Source organism: Rhipicephalus microplus, chromosome X (genome assembly GCF_043290135.1).
Source record: "Rhipicephalus microplus isolate Deutch F79 chromosome X, USDA_Rmic, whole genome shotgun sequence".
NCBI classification, from domain to species: Eukaryota; Metazoa; Arthropoda; class Arachnida; order Ixodida; family Ixodidae; genus Rhipicephalus; species Rhipicephalus microplus.
In genome coordinates, this window is record NC_134710.1 from 416,521,730 (window position 1) to 416,544,974 (window position 23,245).

Here is a 23,245-nt window from a genome sequence, read left to right on the forward strand (position 1 = left end):
CCAACATTTTATCTTGATTACGCACCTATCGCCGCCAATCATTAAGCACAGTACCAGTTGTTCGTGAAATTGTGGCAACCCCTGGGACAAGAATAATACACTGATATGTTCGCTCAAACTCCCCTGACCGGTAACGGGAAATGTGGATAGACTGCCACCATAGATAATCTAGAGAAGAAGAAGGTGATGGAGACAATCGGCCCATTCGAGGCCTCTTTCACCCCACCCAACCACGTCTTCAGTGCTTGAAATCCACTCCTATCACCAATTAGAACATTTCAGTGGGACGGCTGTGAGCACACATTAACAGTAGTTACGCTATGAAGGGTTTTCTTGCAACTAAAAATGAGAAACGCAGGACCGAGCTCCTCACCCCCAGCGTTACTTCAAGCGACTGCCCCCTTCCCCTGAAATAATTCCTTGAATCCGTGACACTGCAAATGTATAGCTCCGTGATACTCTTACCTAGCATCTTGTCGTAGTGTGCCGTTATTGGTAGTATTACTAATCAGTGGACGTTCTGCTTCTGCTAGGTATATATCAGAAAATTGGATAACTAAATTTAAAACGGAAAAGTGCAGTTGAGTTCTGATGAAAAAGCAGTGGTAGCGATCACAAGCACCTGATCTGTGGCAGATTGATACGCGCACTCTAACATATGCCAGGAAAACAGACCCTATTCAACGCTGCACCAACCTAAATGGTTTAGCAATTATTTTGCTTTTTCCTGCATTAGCTTTATGCATGTCAAATTTCTGACTTCATATTGTGCTATTACTGAAGTGGGTATATCAGGAGCTTTATTTTGTCCGTAGGTTACTCGTCATTGCCATATTATCACCAAACCGCAGGTTTCGAAGATGCTTTTTATTACGTCGTACTCTTAACTGTTCTTAATCTAGGGCCCTAAAACGTCCTAACCATGCGGTTATTAGCATTCAAATGATCGTGTCTCTCTTTCCCACACCCTCCTTCATTGCATTCGGTCGCTTGATTTATGAAAGGCTATGTTGGGGTTATTTCCACTATAGAAAGTTTCCAGTATATTTATATAGGCTTCGTTGATGCCCTGATCTCAGAGTGCCTGCATGATACTCATGTTTTAAGGCGATGTAGAGAGTTGTTGATATTCCGTGCATTCCTGTATCACCTTATTGACAATATGAATATTGTATATTGTTGAGAATCCTCTAGGAAACTTTTCTCGCCTTTTGGTGTATTGAAGTCACGTTTAGTCTTGACATATTAGCTATTTTTTGCAAATAGCTTGTAGTCAACGAACCACGAAATAATCAGCCTGTAATTTTTGAAATTCGTGAAATTTTTTTTTATGAATTAGGATGTAGGTATTCTTCAAAATCGTGATACCCTTCTTGTCAAGAAAAACTTGGTATATGAAGTCGCCCGTTCTTCTCACTCAATCTATCCACAGCTCTGATGTTACCTTTTGCCATCCAGCAGCTCTGCCTGCTCACATTTCCTGTATGACTTTGTTTAATTTCCCTGTCGTTACCTGCGTGGTGTGAGATTCCTATGGTCTCTTAGTGCTTCTTACGTTATTTCTCTATTTGTCTCAGCTGCTGTACAGATCTGTGTAAAAATCCACAGGAATCTCAACTATCCTATCTTTATCCGTAGAGACCTTGCGTTCTTTATCGCATATTGTACCCCTACATCTTATCTTTGCCTATGCAGAGTTTTTCCTTTGCAGCTTTTAGGCTCCTTCCGCTTTTTAAAGGATGATAGATTCCCGCTATGCTATGCCTTACTAAGCGAAAACTCCACCAGCTCTTTGTTTGTTCATCGCTTGCCGTTTCTTAAGGAGCTTTCTCGTCTTATACTATAGCTGGCCAGTGTCTTGTATAGTGACTGTACCTCGGCTTCCATCACACACTCTTTGATTACACTAAGCAGATGATCGCTGAATGTGGTAATGATCTATATGTCGCTTTCCTCCTATCTAGCCACGAATATTGTCATGGGGTCGTGACGTGGCCGAAGACAGGAGACTTCAAGTTGGGATTTAACTGTTTATTTTGGCGAACCTGGGCCCGGTAAAAGGAAAGTCCAATTACAGCAGCAGTCCCGCAAAGATAGCAGTCTCGGACTGGTAGCGGCGAACGAAGCGTCGGCCTTCGATCAACAACAACTGACAAGCGGCGAAGCGCGTCGGCATTTATACTCTTGCCGTCGAATGTTCTACCGTTATCGCTGGCGGTGGCGTAGGTTCCGGAACAATCTGTACCGTTCGCACAGTGGGCATGATCTTATCAAAATGATCTACTACAGTCCGGAACCTGCTCGAAAACTGCAGGCGCGGTTTGCGCTGAGAATCGTTTGGTGTTTTGGGACGATAACAAAAACTTGGGAAATGGAACGTGGCATTGCCCCCCTCTGAAAAAAGGCATCGTCCCGATGCTTTAACTAAAGATGAAAGTACAATAATAATGCAAGAAAGTACAATGAATAAATTACGATACAGCAATATTACAAAAAAACACTGGTTCAGTTTGTTAACGCGCATGAAACGGCTTGAGGCGCGTGACATGGACGACTTCAGGTCGCGATCAGCGTCGTTGAAAGTTCGTGATGCCGTCGGGGACAACCTCGTAATCAAGTGGGCCGAGACGTCGAACCACCCTGTACGATCCGAAGTACCGTCGCAGAAGCTTTTCACTTAGTCAACGTCGGCGTATCGGCGTCCACACCCAAACACGTTCACCGGGCTGGTATTCCACGAAGCGTCGTCGAAGGTTGTAACGGTGGCTGTCGGTCGTCTGTTGATTCTTGATACGGAGAAGCGCAAGTTGTCGGGCTTCTTCGGCGCGTTGAAGGTACTCGCTCACATCGAGGTTTTCTTTGTCGGTGACGTTGGGCAACATGGCATCGAGCGTCGTTGCCGGGCTCCTTCCGTAGTCCAATTTGTATGGAGATATCTGCGTCGTCTCCTGCACCGCCGTGTTGTATGCGAAGGTCACATACGGAAAAATGGCGTCCCACGTCTTGTGTTCGACATCGACGTACATTGACAGCATGTCGGCGACCGTCTTGTTAAACCGCTTGGTGAGGCCGTTGGTCTGAGGGTGGTACGCTGTCGTCCGTCGGTGGTTTGTTTAGCTGTATGCCAAGATCGCTTGAGTTAAGTCGGCAGTGAATGCCGTTCCTCTGTCGGTGATAAGGACCTCCGGGGCGCCGTGACGTAGGACAATATTTTCGACGAAGAACTTAGCTACCTCGGATGCACTGCCTTTTGGCAGGGCTTTCGTCTCGGCGTAGCGGGTGTGGTAGTCGGTAGCTACCACGATCCACTTGTTTCCGAAAGCCGACGTCGGGAACGGCCCCAGTAGGTCCATACCAATCTGCTGGAAAGGTCGGCAAGGTGGATCAATTGGCTGCAGAAGTCCCGCTGGCCTTGTCGGCGGTGTCTTGCGTCGCTGACAGTCCCGGCATGTTCTCACATATCGAGTGACGTCGGTGGTAAGACGTGGCCAGTAGTACCTTTCTTGTATCCTCGCAAGCGTGCGAGAAACACCGAGGTGCCCTGCTGTCGGATCGTCGTGCAGGGCCTGCAGGAGTTCTGATCGCAGAGCTGAAGGCACCACAAGGAGGTACTTAGCTCGAAGCGGTGAAAAGTTTATCTTTTGTAGAAGACCGTTTCGTAGAAAGAACGACGCAAATGCGCGCTTGAATACCTTTGGGACTTCGGCGGTCCTGCCTTCGAAGTAATCTATTAGGGCCTTAAGTTCCGGGTCGGCCCTCTGTCGTTCAGCGAAGTCGTCGGTAGTTATCGTTCCTAAGAAGTAGCCGTCATCCGGGTCGTCGGGTTGCGGTTGGTCGACAGGCGCACGAGAGAGGCAGTCGGCGTCGGAGTGTTTTTTGCCGGTCTTGTTAATGACAGTAATGTCATATTCTTGAAGTCTCAGGCTCCATCGTGCGAGGCGACCTGAAGGGTCCTTCAAGGTGGCTAGCCAACACAATGCGTGGTGGTCGCTCACAACTTTGAAGGGCCTGCTGTAGAGGTAGGGGCGAAATTTCGACGTAGCCCAGATGATGGCAAGGCACTCCTTTTCTGTTGTGGAATAATTTGCTTCTGCTTTGGATAGCGATCGGCTGGCGTAACTAATAACCCCTTCAAGTCCGTCAGCCCTCTGCACAAGAACGGCGCCAAGACCTACGCTTCTTGCGTCAGTATGTATTTCTGTCTCGGCGAATTCGTCGAAATGGGCAAGTAACGGAGGCGTCTGGAGGCGATGTTTAAGCTCCTGGAAAGCGTGTTCCTGCGGCGTTTCTCACTTAAACTCCACGTCGGCCTTGGTAAGGTTAGTGAGAGGATCGGCGATGCGGGCGAAGGTTTTCACGAACCGCCTATTATAGGCACACAGGCCCAGAAATCGTCGCACGGCTTTCTTGTCAGTGGGCGGCGGGAAGTCAGCGACGGCGGCTGTTTTCCGTGGATCGGGACGAACTCCAGACTTGCTGATAACGTGCCCCAGAAAAAGAGCTCCTCATACGCAAATCTGCACTTTTCTGGCTTCAGTGTGAGTCCGGAAGTCTTGATGGCTTAAAGTACAGCTTCAAGGCGTCGAAGATGCTCGTCAAAACTCGAGGATAACACGACGACGTCGTCCGTGTACACAAGGTAAGTCTGCCACTTCAATTCTGCCAGTACTGTATCCATAACGCGTTGAAAAGTTGCAGGCGCTGAGCAAAGGCCGAAGGGCACCACCTTAAACTCGAAGAGGCCGTCCGGTGTTATAAACGCCGTCTTCTCTCGGTCTCATTTGTCGACTTCGATTTGCCAATAGCCAGTCTTGAGGTCCATTGAAGAAAAGTACTTGGCGTTATGGAGCCGATCAAGTGCGTCGTCTATTCGTGGGAAAGGATACACGTCCTTTGTTGTGATTTTGTTCAGGCGGCGATAATCGACGCAGAAACGTAGGGTCCCATCCTTTTTCTTCACTAACACCACGGGGGATGCCCATGGACTCTTGGACGGCAGGATAATGTCATCCTGCAGCATTTCATCAACTTGTCTTTTCATGGCCTCACGTTCTTGCGTCGAAACCCTGTACGGACTCTGACGGTGTGGTCTGGCATTTTCTTCGGTTATGATGCGATGTTTCTTGATTGGGGTCTGCCGAATTTTCGATGACGACGAAAAGCAATCTTCGTATTGCAGGAGCAGGGCCTTGAGCTGTTGTTGCTTATCGTTCGGAAGTCTGGGATCGCCGTCGAAAGCTATGGGAGGGGCTTGGTTCCTCTCAGCAGGTTCCGCAGAATCGGCGAGGGCGAAAGCACTGGTAGCTTCGACAATTTCTTCGATGTATGCGACCGTTGTTCCTTTGTTCACATGTTTGTACTCATTGCTGAAATTCGTGAGCATAACTGTTGCTTTGCCTCCCCGCAGCTTTGCAATTCCTCTTGCGACGCAAATATTTCGGGTGACCAACAGATGCTGACTGCCTTCAACGACGCCTTCCAAGTCAGGTGATTTAGGAGCGCCGACTGAAATAATGACGCATGAGCGAGGTGGAATGATGACTTGTTCTTCCAGCACATTCAAGGCATGGTGTCCTGACGGCGTGCGCGGTGGTAGTGCTTCTTCTGTAGATAACGTTATCGACTTTGTTTTTAGGTTGATGACAGCACCATGGAGGCATAAGAAGTCCATGCCAAGGATGACATCTCTCGAGCAACGCTGTAGGACTACGAAGTTTGTAGGATAATACGGCCGTTAAGGGTGACTCTCGCTGTGCAGATTCCTGCAGGCGTTACAAGAGGACCTCCGGTTGTGCGGATTTCAGGGCCTTTCCAAGCTGTCCTAACTTTCTTTAACTTCGTGGCGAACGACCCACTGATGACAGAATAGTCGGCTCCAGTATCGACGAGAGCGGTCACACTGTGGCCGTCGATGAGAACGTCTAGGTCGCTAGTTCGCCGTCTCGCATTGCAGTTAGAGCGTGGCGTCGGGTCACGGCTGCGTCGGCTTGTTCCGCTGCTTCCATGTTGCGTAGTCAGGCCACCTTCGGTAAGTGAGCTTTCGCCGTCAGGGCTTTGCCTGTTTGGCATTGTGTTCGGAAAGCTCCGTCGCGGCGTCGTCGTCATCGGAGGATCTTCGGTAGTTCGTCGCACAGCAACCGCACCTTCACCGGTTGCTGCCCTTAGTTTCCTGGTAACGGGGTAGGAGACCAGCCCCGCGTTGGGCCAGAGTACTGCCGGTGGTGCGGTGACGTGCGGCGGCTGGGCGACGGCGAACGCGAAGGGCTTCGTGGTGTCCACCGAGTTCCTGTCAGGTAATCGGCGATATCACGTGGTCGTTCTCCTGGCTGTGGAGGTGGTGCATTGACGGCGAAGCCACGCAGTCCCATCGGTCGGTACTGGCAACGGCGGTATGTGTGTCCGGCCTCGCCGCAGTGGTAGCAGAGCGGGCGATGGTCAGGGGTGCGCCAGACGTCAGTTTTCCTCGGTGCACTGCACTGGGCCGCTGGTGAACGGTATGACGTCGGTGGGGCTGGTGGCGGCAGTGGCGTCTGTCGACGGAAGTGCGATGGGGCGGCGTTTTGGCGTGGATGGGGAGGAGCGTTGTGGCGCAGTGCAGCGGCGTAGCTCATAGCTGCCGGCTCGGGCAGCGGTGCGTGGGGAATTTGAAGCGATTTCTGAACTTCTTCTCGCAAAATGTCGGCGTTTGAATCCACTTGAGGCTGTGCCTAAGGCAACTGCTTGCGCAGCTCTTCCCGCACGATCGCTCGGATCGTTTCACGCAGGTCTCCGGAGTTGCTGGCTTGAGCAGCAGCGCAGGCTGCAGTCAGGCGACGATTATACAGTCTGGTGCGCATGTCCAGGGTCTTTTCGATAGTGGTCGCTTCGGCTTCAAATTCTTGGACGGTTTTCGGTGGGTTTCTCACCAGTCCCGCGAAGAGCTCCTGTTTGACCCCTCGCATGAGGAAACGAACTTTTTTCTCCTCAGGCATGTCTGGGTCAGCGTGACAAAATAGTCGGTTCATTTCTTCTGTGAAAATGGCGACATTTTCATTTGATAGCTGAACCCGGGTCTCTAATAAAGCAGCGGCCCTCTCTTTGCGAGCGACGCTCGCGAACATTTGCAGGAATGCGCCGCAGAAAACATCCCACGTTCGGAGCGTGGATTCTTGATTTTCGAGCCAGGTCCTTGCGGTGTCTTCCAAATAGAAGAACACACGACGCAGCTTTTCGTCATGGTCCCAGTGGTTGAGGGCGGCCACACGGTCGTATGTTTCCAGCCAGGACTCCGGGTCTTCGAACGATGACCCATTGAAAATTGGTGGTTCCCTGGGTTGATGCATGACCATCGTGGGCTGGGACGCTGCGGTTGTCATTGTCGCTGCAGTCGCGGTCATGGCCTTGGTTTTCCACGCCTTGTCTTGTAGAAGCCCGTACTCCGGTGGTAGCCCTTGCGGTCGGCGGCTTGTTCGCTGCTCCTGGTTGGCGTCGATGTCTTCTCCGTGACGTGGGCTTGGTTCACGGCTTGACGGGGGCGACCGGTACATGAAAGAAGCAGCACCTCCACCAAATGTCACGGGGTCGTGACGTGGCCGAAGACAGGAGACTTCGTGTTGGGATTTAACATATTATTTGGGCGAACCTGTGCACGGTAAACGGAAAGTCCAATTACAGCAGCAGTCTCGCACAGATAGCCGTCTCGGACTAATAGCGGCGAACAGAGCGTCGGCCTTCGATGAACAACAACTGACAAGCGGCGAAGCGCGTCGGCATTTATACTCTTGCCGTCGAATGTTCTAGCGTTATCGCTGGCGGTGGCGTAGGTTCCAGAACAATCTGTACCGTTCGCACAGTGGGCGTGATCTTATTGAAATGATCTACTACAGTCCGGAACCTTCTCGAAAACTGCAGGCGCGGTTTGCGCTGAGAATCGTGTGGTGTATTGGGACGATAACAAAAACTTGGGAAATGAAACGTGGCAATATATTGTAAAGTGAAACTAAGTTCAAGTACTTTTCCTTTCAGCTTGATCTCATCAATTGCCTTCTTGCGTGTCAGTTTTGTCTTGCTTTTATTAAATCTACGTTAATTAGAAGCCTCAACAATCTATGGTTACCGCATCGAATCTTCCCCAGTACTTCTACATCGTTCAAGATGTCTGTGTCTGCCCACGTAATCAAGATCTTTTTATTTATTTTCGCAATTTCAAATCTTCCGTGTCGTAAGGTTAGCCAGTTTTCTGTAAAAACTGTATATTTTTGTGATTTATTAGTTTATTTCTGTGCCATTTGGAAATCCGATGCGAATTTTGTACAATTCATGGTATCCAACCTGCTTCTTACCTAGCTTGGCATCAAGCTTGCCTTTCGGTGCAGTTTGCTCTGTCTTTTCTAATCACTCATTGCCGACTCTACGTCTTCATGGAAACATTCAACCAAATGCTTACCTCTTATTAAAGCCAATTCCGTTACTTGCCAGCTTCCCACTAATACTTCAGCATTCAACCGTGTTGACCACAATATTTTTGTAGATAAGGGACCACAAAACCTAGCTCTCTAATCAAAGGCGCGGTTGCATAGGTCGTGTCCCTTCTACAGCGGTGTAGAAGCCTCATGTGCCCTTATACCTCCATTTAGCTCTAGTATATTCCTTTGTACACCCTCGAATTCTCCCAAAAGCGCAGCTAGACTCGCCTTACTTGATAACGTAAGGCGTTAGGCATGGCCTTTTTTCAGATTTCAATTGTGGCTATTCTGGACCCAGAAAATCTTAGTGTTCTCCACTAGTTCGCAGGTCTGGCTGCCACTTTGGTGAGGTGCTTTGCAGTTCTGGAGACTGAGGGCCGCGTAATGGTGTACTTATGTGCGAGGTAGGGTGGCCAGTCTTTCTATGGTGTGGGAGTGCATTACCGGCCGTGGTCGAGATTGAGTTGACATGCCTGCTGTTTTTTTTCTTGCAATCCCTTCACGTCGAGGATTTTGCTTTTTAAGTGCTTGAAAATTATCTATCGCTTCATTCGAGTCACCGACCTCTTGCATGCGGAACTGATGCACTGCCTTTAAGTAGGAGTTGTGCCACGCATCATTTGCACTCTTGAGTTCTAAACCTCCTGCATATCAAATCTCAACTTGGCCTTCCTCGCAGCTCACGTGGTCTTCCCGTAATTCTAAGGATTCAGAATAGAAACGCGTTAAAACCAATTCCAGTAACGTACAGAACCACCAACGGCAAAGTAAATGTGGAAAGTAAGATTCCATGCATCTCTTTCGTGTTGGTTTTGCCGGCAACATGAAACAAGGAGAAGAAATCACTGCAGCAGCTGTTAACACAAACTTGACTTTTGCTGCTACAAAAATACCCGATCTTTAGGGCTGTGCGATGCATTCATTTCAGCGGGTCCTGTTATTTGAAAGCATGCGCAACTTTTCCTGCTACAAAAATACCCGATCTTTAGTGCTGTGCCACGCATTCATTTCAGCGGGTCCTGTTATTTGAAAGCATGCGCAATACGTTTGCAACTGAAATTTTTAAGTACTTGAAGCCTCCCCAACTTGATGTCTACATGCATGCGGGCTAATTATTCTGATAGAAACAAAAAAGACAGCCTTATCAAAGATGCTATGTGGGATGGTCAGAAATTATCAAACACCCAAGTTTGCCCCAAGCTCACCTTGCGCGGTCATGACAGCAAAAAAGTGCGGAAAGCGAGAAAGCAGTGCTGCATAAAGCTGCTTCAGAAATACGCGTGGAGTATTAAACGAATGAGCGGCGTTTGACGCGTTCACTAATGAACACAGCGTGAAATTGCGTTAGCATCACCACTAAGCAAAAGTATCAGCGTTGCTGCAACGCCAGCGATCATGTCGCACTATTTTATGGCAATTGAACATCGCTCTACATACACATAATCGCGCGTTGTTGTCCTATTTCGAACAAACGATTTCGTTCCCCCTGCATCATGTAAATTTGAACTCTCGAAGGCAGCAGGCGTGCACACCAAGCACTCTGGAACTGCCGCTCTTCAATCTTGCATCGAATATTAAAGCTCAATGCAAAAAGGAGGTTGTGTATAGCTGTGTGTTTCCTCAATGGGAAAGTGTGTGTATTTGTGAGTGTTTTAGGCGTTTGGAAGTTGGGGTAAATGTAGTTACAGTATGATGAAAATCAAACTAGCATAACACCAAATTTTATTAGGTTATGACTACTTGCATCACCCGTGTGAACATTTTTCTGCACTCATAATTTTGCAGTAACAATGTTTCCATTTTAAAGGGGTCTCGCTCATTATTTACATAGATAAAGTCAGTATAAACAATGAACAAAACAATAAGGCAAAACGCACAAATATGGTTGTAATGAATTGCGTAACTCAGTTTTTTACTAGAGATAAATTTGTCATCGATGAAGTCAATATCCTCTCTTCAGCGCTATCTACCTCAATTTGATGAACCATGCTCTTCACGTTGCTCGAGTTAATACCTTCATCGTCAAGAAGAATAAAAAAGGAAGAAGAGAAATACCTTTCTCCCGGCAGGCAACGGGTGGCATGGCCCCATCTCTCTCCCAACGACGTCGGGGCCCCTGAAAGTGACAGGAATAAAGCAAATTGTTAGGAAGCTGAGTATAACCAGCACTTTATAGCGGTGCATTTTGAGCAAGAAATGGGCAACTCTTTCCACACTTAAGAATGGTTTGATTTCTTTAATTAAGAGTACAGGAGCAATAAAATTAGGTCACATAGGAAAAGAGAATCCTTCAATATTTTATGAGAATCACCATGTTTTGATGAGTGGCTATCTCTCGATTTGATTGGTATTGTCACTTTTCTTATAAGTCGGATGAGACGACAATCTTTCCTTTACAAAAACTGACAGCTGTGCTGGTTTCAATATTGCCATTTATACCCATTCTTTCTAAATAAAGACTGCGGTTCGCGTGTTGAAAAAGAAAATGTGATGCCTATCAGGGGCATTTCTCTTTGTTAGAAAAAATTGGATCATACAGAGTCTATTGTTTCCTTAATGCCCCAAGTATAGTTCAATATACGAAAATCTCTTGCTTCGTTAGGCAGGAAACTAAGTAGCATAGTATCTGAAACAAACCTGTTATTGAAACGCAGGGGCAATATCCTACGGTACTGGTGCGCGTCTGAGTTTTATTAGCTCAAATATTTCTGATGTCTTACACGATGTTATTTGGAAACGCGAAAATTGCGCTTTGTATTAACAGTTGGAAGCGCGAAACCGAAGAAGGCATGAAAGAACACACAAATACAAATCGTGGATTTCGCGCTTCCAATTTTTCACTTTATGACCCAACTAAGCATGCCATGCATTTTTTGTGCTTTGTGTAATGCTCAGTCCTATAGACGCCCGACTTTGAAGTGATGATAATGATTATGATGATGATGATGATGATGATGATGATAGGTGGCTGTTCCCTTTGAATCGGGCGGTCACAGATAGTGTCACCTAGCCGGTAAGAAAATAAAAAAGAAAAAAAGAAGAAGGCGAGAGGTGCAAACTCTCGGAAGAGACAGCGGGGCACACACTTGTCCCATAAGTCTTTTTGCACTATATAAGTGCCCTGTTTGTCCTGTCAGTCCCTATCGCATTGTAGCCATCCACCACATTTGTAGACGAGCCTTTGTTGTCGCAACGGCAGTGGCGTCGTTGGTGTCATGATCTTCTGCTGCAAATCTAAGCGCTTGAGGTAGAGTGGTGCCCTTTTCTGGCTGTGGAAAAAGATGGGCGCTATTGAGAATCAGGTGCTCAGCCGTTGTCACAGAACGAGCGCTAAAAATGAGCGCGCCGCCAAATTCTTGCGAAAACGGGCGGGAGAAACGCCGCGAAGTCAAAAGAAAAAAAAGGAAAGAAAAAGAAAACAAACGGCCAAGGCTCCCCGGGCGCGCGCTCTCCCCGCAGAAGCGTGGCTTCATCGACGAACCTCCTCACCCCACATCGGCGGCCGAGATAGCCCGCGATGTTTCTAGAACGAAGGAGGCGTGGCCACGCCGAGTTGACTCATCCGACGCGGAGGGCAGTCGAACCGTCTCGCGCCTCTCCCCAGCCTTCGCTGCGCATCGCGCCGACGAAATGAGGAGAACTTTCTGGAAGGTGGCGCGGAAGGTATTTAATCGAGCAGCCGAGACGAGAAAGCAGGAGGAGACGGAAGTGAGCGCCAGAGCGCGTAGGGATTCCGCCGTGTAGTCGGCGAAGGTTTTGGTCCGTAGGGACGAAGCCAGAGATGAAGAGGATTTCCACCTGAGGGGTGAAGGCTCGGGCTACAGGCAAGAGCGCGTGTTTACCGCTAACGAGCGAAGACCCGTGGCAACAGCTGCGGGTGTGAAGCCGACGTCTTCCGGCGAAGACGTTGAAGTTTGAAGAGTGGCCAATTGAAGACGGGAGGTTTCCTGGAAGAGAAACTTCGAGGGCTGCGGAACGACAACAACGCTGGACTTTGAGTGAGTGATTCTCGGAAGAGTATCATCTCGACTTTGGTTCCAAGAACTTTGGACTGAATAGGTTTTCTGTCTCTTTAGTCTTTAAGTGTCTTGGTTGTTCAATGCATGCGACTGCATTGTAGTGCGTATTGTTGTCCGTGTCCGTTGTTTCAAGTGTGGCTGATTGTATTGTGTAGTACGTTGATTGATTGGTTCGATTGGTGACATATTGTATGCAACTATTGGGGAATGTGCATTTTTGTGTATTGCTTTCGATCTGCCATTATTGAGAATATAATTTGTTTGTTTATCAACTCTCGGCTCCGACTTGCTCTTTGGGCCACAGCCGGCGTCCGCTGGCGCGCCAAAAAGGACCACTTCTAAATTGTCCACGCTTTCGTGGTGCGGTTCGGGGGGCCGATACTTCGGCCCTTGGAATTAGCCCGGCGATCGCCTCCCTAATTAACGGGACCTGTGTGGCAATTAATCTGGCGTCCGCGACAGGACCTTTTGGTGCACAGTGTGTCCAAAGTAGTGAGAAAGAGCCTCGAGTTGTTGATAGTGCTATCGGAACGATTTTGTGTGTTGTTCAGTGTTCTCGTTAACGAGTGCAGGGGAGTGTTCCGATAGACTGATTTAGGCAGATACTTTTTGCACGCGGCAAGGTTTTATTTGCGAGCTACGAGACACAATGGATCTCGAAAAGTTAGTTGCTCTTGGTGAGAAGATGGGTCTTTCTGGCGCCGAACTACGGAAGTGGGTAAGCCAGAAGGAGAAAGAGGCGGTGGAGAGAGAGAGGTTGGCAGCTGAGAGAGCTAAAGAAGAAAAAGCAGCTGAGTTAGAACGAGAGAGGTTGGCAGCTGAGAGAGCTAAAGAAGAAAAAGCAGCTGAGTTAGAACGAGAGAGGTTGGCAGCTGAGAGGGCCAAGGAAGAAAAAGCAGCTGAGTTGGAACGAGAGAGGTTGGCAGCTGAGAGAGCGAAGGAAGAAAGAGAGCAACAATTGAAGTTGGAGCTGGAGCGAAGGAGGTTGGCAGCTGAAAGGGCGAAAGAAGAAAGAGAGGCAAAGGAGCGACAGCTGAAGGAAGAAAGAGAGCAGCAGTTGAAGTTGGAGCTGGAGAGAGAAAAGCTGGCGGCTGAGAGGGCGAGAGAAGAAAGAGAAGCGGAGATGGCTGAAAGGGAGCGGCAGCGGCAGCACGAGATGGAACTCGAGCGGCTCCGTTTGCAACAGCGAAGTGAAGCTCCGGTCCAAGCTAGAGTTCAAAGCAGTGAACGGGAAGATCACGGCTTCCGCTTGAACCCAAGCAAGCTGCTCGTAGCGTTTGATGAAAGGAAGGACGACCTTGACGCGTACCTTCACCGATTTGAGACGATTGCGAAGAGCCAGAATTGTCCGGAACATCAATGGGCAACTGCGTTGAGTACTTGCTTGAGTGGTGAAGCGCTCAGTGTGTACGGCAGGCTGACGCCGACTGATGCAGCCAACTATGCAAGGGTGAAAGCTGCTTTGTTGAAGCGATTTATATTCACTGTGGAAGGACTCCGGGACAGATTTAGGACAGGAAAGCCAGCTGATGGGGAGACGGCTACGCAGTATGCTGCCCGACTTTGTCATTATTTCGGCAGATGGATTGAACTTTCAGGGACAGCACAGGAGTACGATGAGCTTAGAGAGCTCCTAATTAGAGAACAATTTCTTACTAGTTGCCACCCAAGCCTGTCGCTGTATTTGAAAGAGAGGAAGGCTGAGTCACTTGAAGGAATGCTTGAATTGGCTGATGAATTCTTAGAGGCGCAAGGTGGCACTAATTTGGCCAAGGTCAAGAAGGATTGTCCCGATGATTCGAAGAAATTGGCTCACGAAGAAAAGAAGCGTGCACCAGAGAGCATTCCGCGATGTTTTCTGTGCAACCGAGTGGGTCATCGCACGAAAAACTGTCGAACGATCTTTACGAGTCCTACGGTTGTAAAATGTTTTAAGTGTGGTCAGACTGGGCACAAAGCAGACGCTTGTCGAAACGGAGCGAGTCAAACTCACCAGGTATCCTGTGTGCAAGCGGCACCGAAATCTGATAATAATGCCGTCACTGATGGATTCGTAGAGTTGAAGAATGGGGAGAAAATTCCTATTGTGGGTGCTGTAATGTCAAAACAGCCAACCGGTGTTACGAAAGGAATGCCAACACTGCCTGGAAAAGTTGCGGGCAAAAAGATTACGGTGTTAAGAGATACCGGCAGTACCACTGTTATCGTGCGGAGAAATTTGGTACGGGAAAGTGAGTTGACAGGCAGAACGAAACCGGTTTGCCTAATTGACCGTACAGTTCGGCTGCTTCCCGAAGCAGAAATTGAGGTTCAAACCCCGTACTTCAGCGGGAAGGTTACTGCTTTATGCATGACGACCCCCCTGTATGACCTTGTCATCGGAAACATCGACGGGGCGCGAGGGCCAAGTGATCCAGAATGTTTGGGAGAAGACCCGAAGATAGAGCCCTCGCCAACACAGCGGCCGCGAGATACAATGGAGGAGCATCCCGTGACGGATCTCGCTAGGGCCCAAGGTGAAGCTGCGGCGCAAGAGACAGCGAAGGAGAAGACGATCGTGTCGAATAAGTTCACGGGCCGAGCAACCGGACTTAAGTCGGCACGACCTCAACCGACAGACAGTGTAAAGGAGACGGAGTTGGCCAGCCGGGCAAGATGTAGAGGCATCATCAAGCGGGTAAATAAACAGACAGGACCCGTCGAATGTAATGACGCATTAACGGTGTCGGAAGAGACAACGATGGCTGAGACGACGCCTCAGATATCGTCGTTGGAAAGGGCTCGCCGAAAAAGAACGTGGAAGCACAAGAAGAGATCGAGCGAGCACCGTAAAAAGGGGCGCAAGCGCTGCTCGAAGTACGCAGGATAAGTGCTGAGGTCCAAGCAGAATGTGTTTGGCAGTGTTGAGTGCCATATGGTGTGTTAATGTTGTAGTATCCTGTGTCACAAGTGTCGAAGTGTTGTGCTGTGATGTGACGTATAGTATTGTACCATTGTTGTAGTGAGAGAACTTTGTACATTTGTATATTGGGAATGTGTGGTGGAGTGTTGGACTCATGTGCTTGTGGTTGCGTTTTCACGTGTTGTGTAATTGAATTACAATGTACAATTGTATTAAGTGATCTATCGTGAATGTGACGTGTCATGAGCGACGGACTATGTTACAGTCTGTGAGAGTGTGTAGTGACTGTTCGCGCTCGTCTGTGTGGTTTTGAATATTATGAGATAATATTCTTAAAGTGGGGGGCAGTGTCACAGAACAAGCGCTAAAAACGAGCGCGCCGCCAAATTCTTGCGACAACGGGCGGGAGAAACGCCGCGAAGTCAAAAGGAAAAAAAAGGAAAGAAAAAGAAAACAAACGGCCAAGGCTCCCCGGGCGCGCGCTCTCCCCGCAGAAGCGTGGCTTCATCGACGAACCTCCTCACCCCACATCGGCGGCCGAGATAGCCCGCGATGTTTCTAGAACGAAGGAGGCGTGGCCACGCCGAGTTCACTCATCCGACGCGGAGGGCAGTCGAACCGTCTCGTGCCTCTCCCCAGCCTTCGCTGCGCATCGCGCCGACGAAATGAGGAGAACTTTCTGGAAGGTGGCGCGGAAGGTATTTAATCGAGCAGCCGAGACGAGAAAGCAGGAGGAGACGGAAGTGAGCGCCAGAGCGCGTAGGGATTCCGCCGTGTATTCGGCGAAGGTTTTGGTCCATAGGGACGAAGCCAGAGATGAAGAGGATTTCCACCTGAGGGTGAAGGCTCGGGCTACAGGCAAGAGCGCGTGTTTACCGCTATCGAGCGAAGACCCGTGGCAACAGCTGCGGGTGTGAAGCCGACGTGTTCCGGCGAAGAAGTTGAAGTTTGAAGAGTGGCCAATTGAAGACGGGAGGTTTCCTGGAAGAGAAACTTTGAGGGCTGCGGAACGACAACAACGCTGGACTTTGAGTGAGTGATTCTCGGAAGAGTATCATCTCGACTTTGGTTCCAAGAACTTTGGACTGAATAGGTTTTCTGTCTCTTTAGTCTTTAAGTGTCTTGGTTGTTCAATGCATGCGACTGCATTGTAGTGCGTATTGTTGTCTGTGTCCGTTGTTTCAAGTATGGCTGATTGTATTGTGTAGTACATTGATTGATTGGTTTGATTGGTGACATATTGTATGCAACTATTGTGGAGTGTGCATTTTTGTGTATTGCTTTTGATCTGCCATTATTGAGAATATAATTGGTTTCTTTATCAACTCTCGGCTCCGACTTGTTCTTTGGGCCACAGCCGGCGTCCGCTGGCGCGCCAAAAAGGACCACTTCTAAATTGTCCACGCTTTCGTGGTGCGGTTCGGGGGGCCGATACTTCGGCCCTTGGAATTAGCCCGGCGATCGCCTCCCTAATTAACGGGACCTGTGTGGCAATTAATCTGGCGTCCGCGACAGAACCTTTTGGTGCACAGTGTGTCCAAAGTAGTGAGAAAGAGCCTCGAGTTGTTGATAGTGCTATCGGAACGATTTTGTGTGTTGTTCAGTGTTCTCGTTAACGAGTGCAGGGGAGTGTTCCGATAGACTGATTTAGGCAGATACTTTTTGCACGCGGCAAGGTTTTATTTGCGAGTTACGAGACACAATGGATCTCGAAAAGTTAGTTGCTCTTGGTGAGAAGATGGGTCTTTCTGGCGCCGAACTACGGAAGTGGGTAAGCCAGAAGGAGAAAGAGGCGGTGGAGAGAGAGAGGTTGGCAGCTGAGAGAGCTAAAGAAGAAAAGGCAGCTGTGTTAGAACGAGAGAGGTTGGCAGCTGAGAGAGCTAAAAAAGAAAAAGCAGCTGAGTTAGAACGAGAGAGGTTGGCAGCTGAGAGGGCCAAGGAAGAAAAAGCAGCTGAGTTGGAACGAGAGAGGTTGGCAGCTGAGAGAGCGAAGGAAGAAAGAGAGCAACAATTGAAGTTGGAGCTGGAGCGAGAGAGGTTGGCAGCTGAAAGGGCGAAAGAAGAAAGAGAGGCAAAGGAGCGACAGCTGAAGGAAGAAAGAGAGCAGCAGTTGAAGTTGGAGCTGGAGAGAGAAAAGCTGGCGGCTGAGAGGGCGAGAGAAGAAAGAGAAGCGGAGATGGCTGAAAGGGAGCGGCAGCGGCAGCACGAGATGGAACTCGAGCGGCTCCGTTTGCAACAGCGAAGTGAAACTCCGGTCCAAGCTAGAGTTGAAAGCAGCGAACGGGAAGATCACGGCTTCCGCTTGAACCCAAGCAAGCTGCTCGTAGCGTTTGATGAAAGGAAGGACGACCTTGACGCGTAACTTCACCGATTTGAGACGATTGCGGAGAGCCAGAATTGGCCGGAACATCAATGGGCAACTGCGTTGAGTACTTGCTTGAGTGGTGAAGCGCTCAGTGTGTACGGCAGGCTGACGCCGACTGATGCAGCCAACTATGCAAGGGTGAAAGCTGCTTTGTTGAAGCGATTTATATTCACTGTGGAAGGATTCCGGGACAGATTTAGGACAGGAAAGCCAGCTGATGGGGAGACGGCTACGCAGTATGCCGCCCGACTTTGTCATTATTTCGACAAATGGATTGAACTTTCAGGGACAGCACAGGAGTACGATGAGCTTAGAGAGCTCCTAATTAGAGAACAATTTCTTACTAGTTGCCACCCAAGCCTGTCGCTGTATTTGAAAGAGAGGAAGGCTGAGTCACTTGAAGGAATGCTTGAATTGGCTGATCAATTCTTGGAAGCGCAAGGTGGCACTAATTTGGCCAAGGTCAAGAAGGATTGTCCCGATGATTCGAAGAAATTGGCTCCCGAAGAAAAGAAGCGTGCACCAGAGAGCATTCCGCGATGTTTTCTGTGCAACCGAGTGGGTCATCGCGCGAAAAACTGTCGAACGATCTTTACGAGCCCTACGGTTGTAAAATGTTTTAAGTGTGGTCAGACTGGGCACAAAGCAGACGCTTGTCGAAACGGAGCGAGTCAAACTCACCAGGTATCCTGTGTGCAAGCGGCACCGAAATCTGATAATAATGCCGTCACTGATGGATTCGTAGAGTTGAAGAATGGGGAGAAAATTCCTATTGTGGGTGCTGTAATGTCAAAACAGCCAACCGGTGTTACGAAAGGAATGCCAACACTGCCTGGAAAAGTTGCGGGCAAAAAGATTACGGTGTTAAGAGATACCGGCAGTTCCACTGTTATCGTGCGGAGAAATTTGGTACGGGAAAGTGAGTTGACAGGCAGAACGAAACCGGTTTGCCTAATTGACCGTACAGTTCGGCTGCTTCCCGAAGCAGAAATTGAGGTTCAAACCCAGTACTTCAGCGGGAAGGTTACTGCTTTATGCATGCGACCCCCCTGTATGACCTTGTCATTGGAAACATCGACGGGGCGCGAGGGCCAAGTGATCCAGAATGTTTGGGAGAAGACCCGAAGATAGAGCCCTCGCCAACACAGCGGCCGCGAGATACAATGGAGGAGCATCCCGTGACGGATCTCGCTAGGGCCCAAGGTGAAGCTGCGGCGCAAGAGACAGCGAAGGAGAAGACGATCGTGTCGAATAAGTTCACGGGCCGAGCAACCGGACTTACGTCGGCACGACCTCAACCGACAGACAGTGTAAAGAAGACGGAGTTGGCCAGCCGGGCAAGATGTAGAGGCATCATCAAGCGGGTAAATAAACAGACAGGACCCGTCGAATGTATTGACGCATTAACGGTGTCGGAAGAGACAACGATGGCTGAGACGACGCCTCAGATATCGTCGTTCGAAAGGGCTCGCCGAAAAAGAACGTGGAAGCACAAGAAGAGATCGAGCGAGCACCGCAAAAAGGGGCGCAAGCGCTGCTCGAAGTACGCAGGATAAGTGCTGAGGTCCAAGCAGAATGTGTTTGGCAGTGTTGAGTGCCATATGTTGTGGTAATGTTGTGGTATCCTGTGTCACAAGTGTCGAAGTGTTGTGCTGTGATGTGACGTATAGTATTGTACCATTGTTGTAGTGAGAGAACTTTGTACATTTGTATATTGGGAATGTGTGGTGGAGTGTTGGACTCATGTGCTTGTGGTTGTGTTTTCACGTGTTGTGTACTTGAATTACAATGTACAATTGTATTAAGTGATCTATCGTGAATGTGACGTGTCATGAGCGACGGACTATGTTACAGTCTGTGAGAGTGTGTAGTGACTGTTCGCGCTCGTCTGTGTGGTTTTGAATATTATGAGATAATATTCTTAAAGTGGGGGGCAGTGTCACAGAACGAGCGCTAAAAATGAGCGTGCCGCCAAATTCTTGCGACAACGGGCGGGAGAAACGCCGCGAAGTCAAAAGAAAAAAAAAGGAAAGGAAAAGAAAACAAACGGCCAAGGCTCCCCGGGCGCGCGCTCTCCCCGCAGAAGCGTGGCTTCATCGACGAACCTCCTCACCCCACATCGGCGGCCGAGATAGCCCGCGATGTTTCTAGAACGAAGGAGGCGTGGCCACGCCGAGTTGACTCATCCGACGCGGAGGGCAGTCGAACCGTCTCGCGCCTCTCCCCAGCCTTCGCTGCGCATCGCGCCGACGAATTGAGGAGAACTTTCTGGAAGGTGGCGTGGAAGGTATTTAATCGAGCAGCCGAGACGAGAAAGCAGGAGGAGACGGAAGTGAGCGCCAGAGCGCGTAGGGATTCCGCCGTGTAGTCGGCGAAGGTTTTGGTCCGTAGGGACGAAGCCAGAGATGAAGAGGATTTCCACCTGAGGGGTGAAGGCTCGGGCTACAGGCAAGAGCGCGTGTTTACCGCTATCGAGCGAAGACCCGTGGCAACAGCTGCGGGTGTGAAGCCGACGTGTTCCGGTGAAGAAGTTGAAGTTTGAAGATTGGCCAATTGAAGACGGGAGGATTCCTGGAAGAGAAACTTCGAGGGCTGCGGAACGACAACAACGCTGGACTTTGAGTGAGTGATTCTCGGAAGAGTATCATCTCGGCTTTGGTTCCAAGAACTTTGGACTGAATAGGTTTTCTGTCTCTTTAGTCTTTAAGTGTCTTGGTTGTTCAATGCATGCGACTGCATTGTAGTGCGTATTGTTGTCCGTGTCCGTTGTTTCAAGTGTGGCTGATTGTATTGTGTAGTACGTTGATTGATTGGTTTGATTGGTGACATATTGTATGCAACTATTGTGGAGTGTGCATTTTTGTGTAGTGCTTTCGATCTGCCATTATTGAGAATATAATTTGTTTGTTTATCAACTCTCGGCTCCGACTTGCTCTTTGGGCCACAGCCGGCGTCCGCTGGCGCGCCAAAAAGGACCACTTCTAAATTGTCCACGCTTTCGTGGTGTGGTTCGGGGGGCCGATACTTCGGCCCTTGGAATCAGCCCGGCGGTCGCCTCCCTAATTAACGGGACCGGTGTGACAGCCGTCTCGTTCGTTTCGGAACAGCAGCGACAGATAGCAGCTTGAATTTGTGGGTCCTGATCGAAACGACGATGGTACGTCAGCGCACGCAACGCTCCTGCACGTGCCTCAAACAGCAGAGCACTGCCTACGCTGTTGTGATTAATTTTTTTCCTGCATAGTTCAGCCTTGTATTTGCCATACAACCGCAGGGTAGACTTACGTAGCACTCCTGATCGCCATTGGGAGCTTTATACCTCTTGGACTTGAGTGCGCACCAAACGTGGTGTGAGGCCTTCGGGTGAGCCACTGTCTGTTTCTCCGAAGAAGCCAAATTTCCCACGCAGCCGGTAAACTCTATTCGACCACTGGGTCCGAATACCGTTGAGGGAGAGGTACCGAAAAATGCGCCTGGCCCACCACGAGTCGCTCAGACACCGGAGGCGGGCCTCAAACGCCATTTTGCTGCAGTCCTCTCTGGCTTAGAATGATGACCTGCCGATGTCTCCCTGGACTGCCTCCATGGCCACCCTTTCATGACAGCTGAGGGCCATGCGGCCCACCTCTTTCTACGCACGCTCAAGCCATTCGAGGGTGCTCGTCGGTAGGCAAAGGGCCGCGTTTGCGAAAGTCAGGCAAGGCACATGTACCGCCTTCCATAGCTCGCGTACAATTACATACCAGTTGAAACCCCACAGGCAGCACTTCCGTAGGGTGCCAATCGCTCGTTGGGACGACTGCCTCATTTTGGCCTCGTGGGCGTCGTAGCCCTCTCTATCACAAAGTGTCACACCGAAGTATCGGTACTCGGTTCTGCGAGGGATCAGCTGGCGATTTGGGAGCACCAGCTCGCGTTCGTCCGCTGGCCCAGAAAAACGTAGCACCGCAAATTTTTTCGCATTTAACGTCAGTTTCAGCAACACCACGTGGTGGGCGGATATGTCTATAAGGTTCTTCAGCTGATCGGTGTTTTCGGCTAAAAGCACCAGGTCATCCACGAACACCAGTCCCGGCAGTGTCCAGACCTGTGGCGACCCTTCATATTGGAACCGTAGCGCAAAACCAAGGCCCAAACCAATGAGGTCCCGCTCTAGCCCCTCAGTGTGAAGCATGTAAAGCAGCGAGAGCGGAAATTCTTGTTTCAGACCTCGGTTAACCAAGTTTGGCTCCGTACTGGTCTGGCTAAAAGTCGCAATCATCATGTTGTTGCTGTAGATACGATGGAGGAGGTCGATCCAGGTTGGCGGCATGTCGATATTCTGCATTCGGGTGAGCAGTAGATTGCATGAATTGCTATCGTACGCTCTCTCCCCATCCAAAAAGCAGGCCACCAGACCACGGTACTCCTTTCTTGCGATCTCAATGGACTCTGTGAGGACAAACAGAATGTCGTCCAGGCGTCGTCGTTCCCTGGAGCCATATTGAAGCTCAGAGAGGAGCCCATTCGCCTCTGCCCATCCGTTCATCCAGCGTTTCAGCACCTGGGCGAATACCCTGTAAATAACCCTGGTTAGTGTGATTGGTCTGTGGTCGCTGAGGAAGCTGGCATCTCCTCCTAGTTTCGGCACAACACACACAGGACTTTGGAGCCAGTCAGCTGGCATTGGAACCTCTTGAATGATGCCTGTGTAGATCGTCGCCAGGTGTTCCCGGGCTCGTTCGCCAAGGCACTTCACGAGTACTGCCGCAATGCCATCCAAGCCTTTTGCTGTCTTGGAGCTAATTTTGGAAATAGCGCAATCGATGGCCAGTCGTGTCACTTTCCATAGGCTGTCTTTGAAATTGGTAGTCCCCCATGCTGTGGGAGAAGTGGGAGAGTCGTGAGTTTGAGTGCTGTCGTATATCCCTCGACTGTGGGCGCTGAGATGTCACGCAATATCTTCCACCTTTTCTTTCGTGTTCTCGTCCCGAAGTTCACACACGGGCGCTTTGCGGTTGAGCGATGCCATGTATGACCAGAATTTGCCAATGCACTTTCTTCCGGCGGTCATCAGTGACTGCAGAATTCGCTGATTGTTAGCTGTGATTTTTTGCTGAACAATCTGTTGCATCTCCCTATTGCAGTTAATGTAATTGACCCAGCTCAGTTGTCCCTCTGTGGGACTGAGAGATTTGACAGCTCGCTGGTGAGCTCTGTTCGCGGCCCGTCGTGCTTCGAGAGCCCTCTTCACTTCATTGTCCCTCCAAGTCCGGTGTTGTCGCCCTTTCCGGCTCTTTGGGAGGACTTCATGTTTTTACATAATCCGACGCAGGTCCGAGGTATATTCGTCGTACGTGGTCAGAGACAAATGGACTGTGATTTTTTTCAAATTGTTGCGCAACAGCTTCGTACGCAGTTGCCGGAAAGTACTTTCAGGCGCTCGCGGCTGGCGCTGTATAGCTGCGTTGTCGAAATGCGGATGTTCAGAACGATATCTTTATGCGATTATGGTCGCTCCCAAGACTGTGGTCGC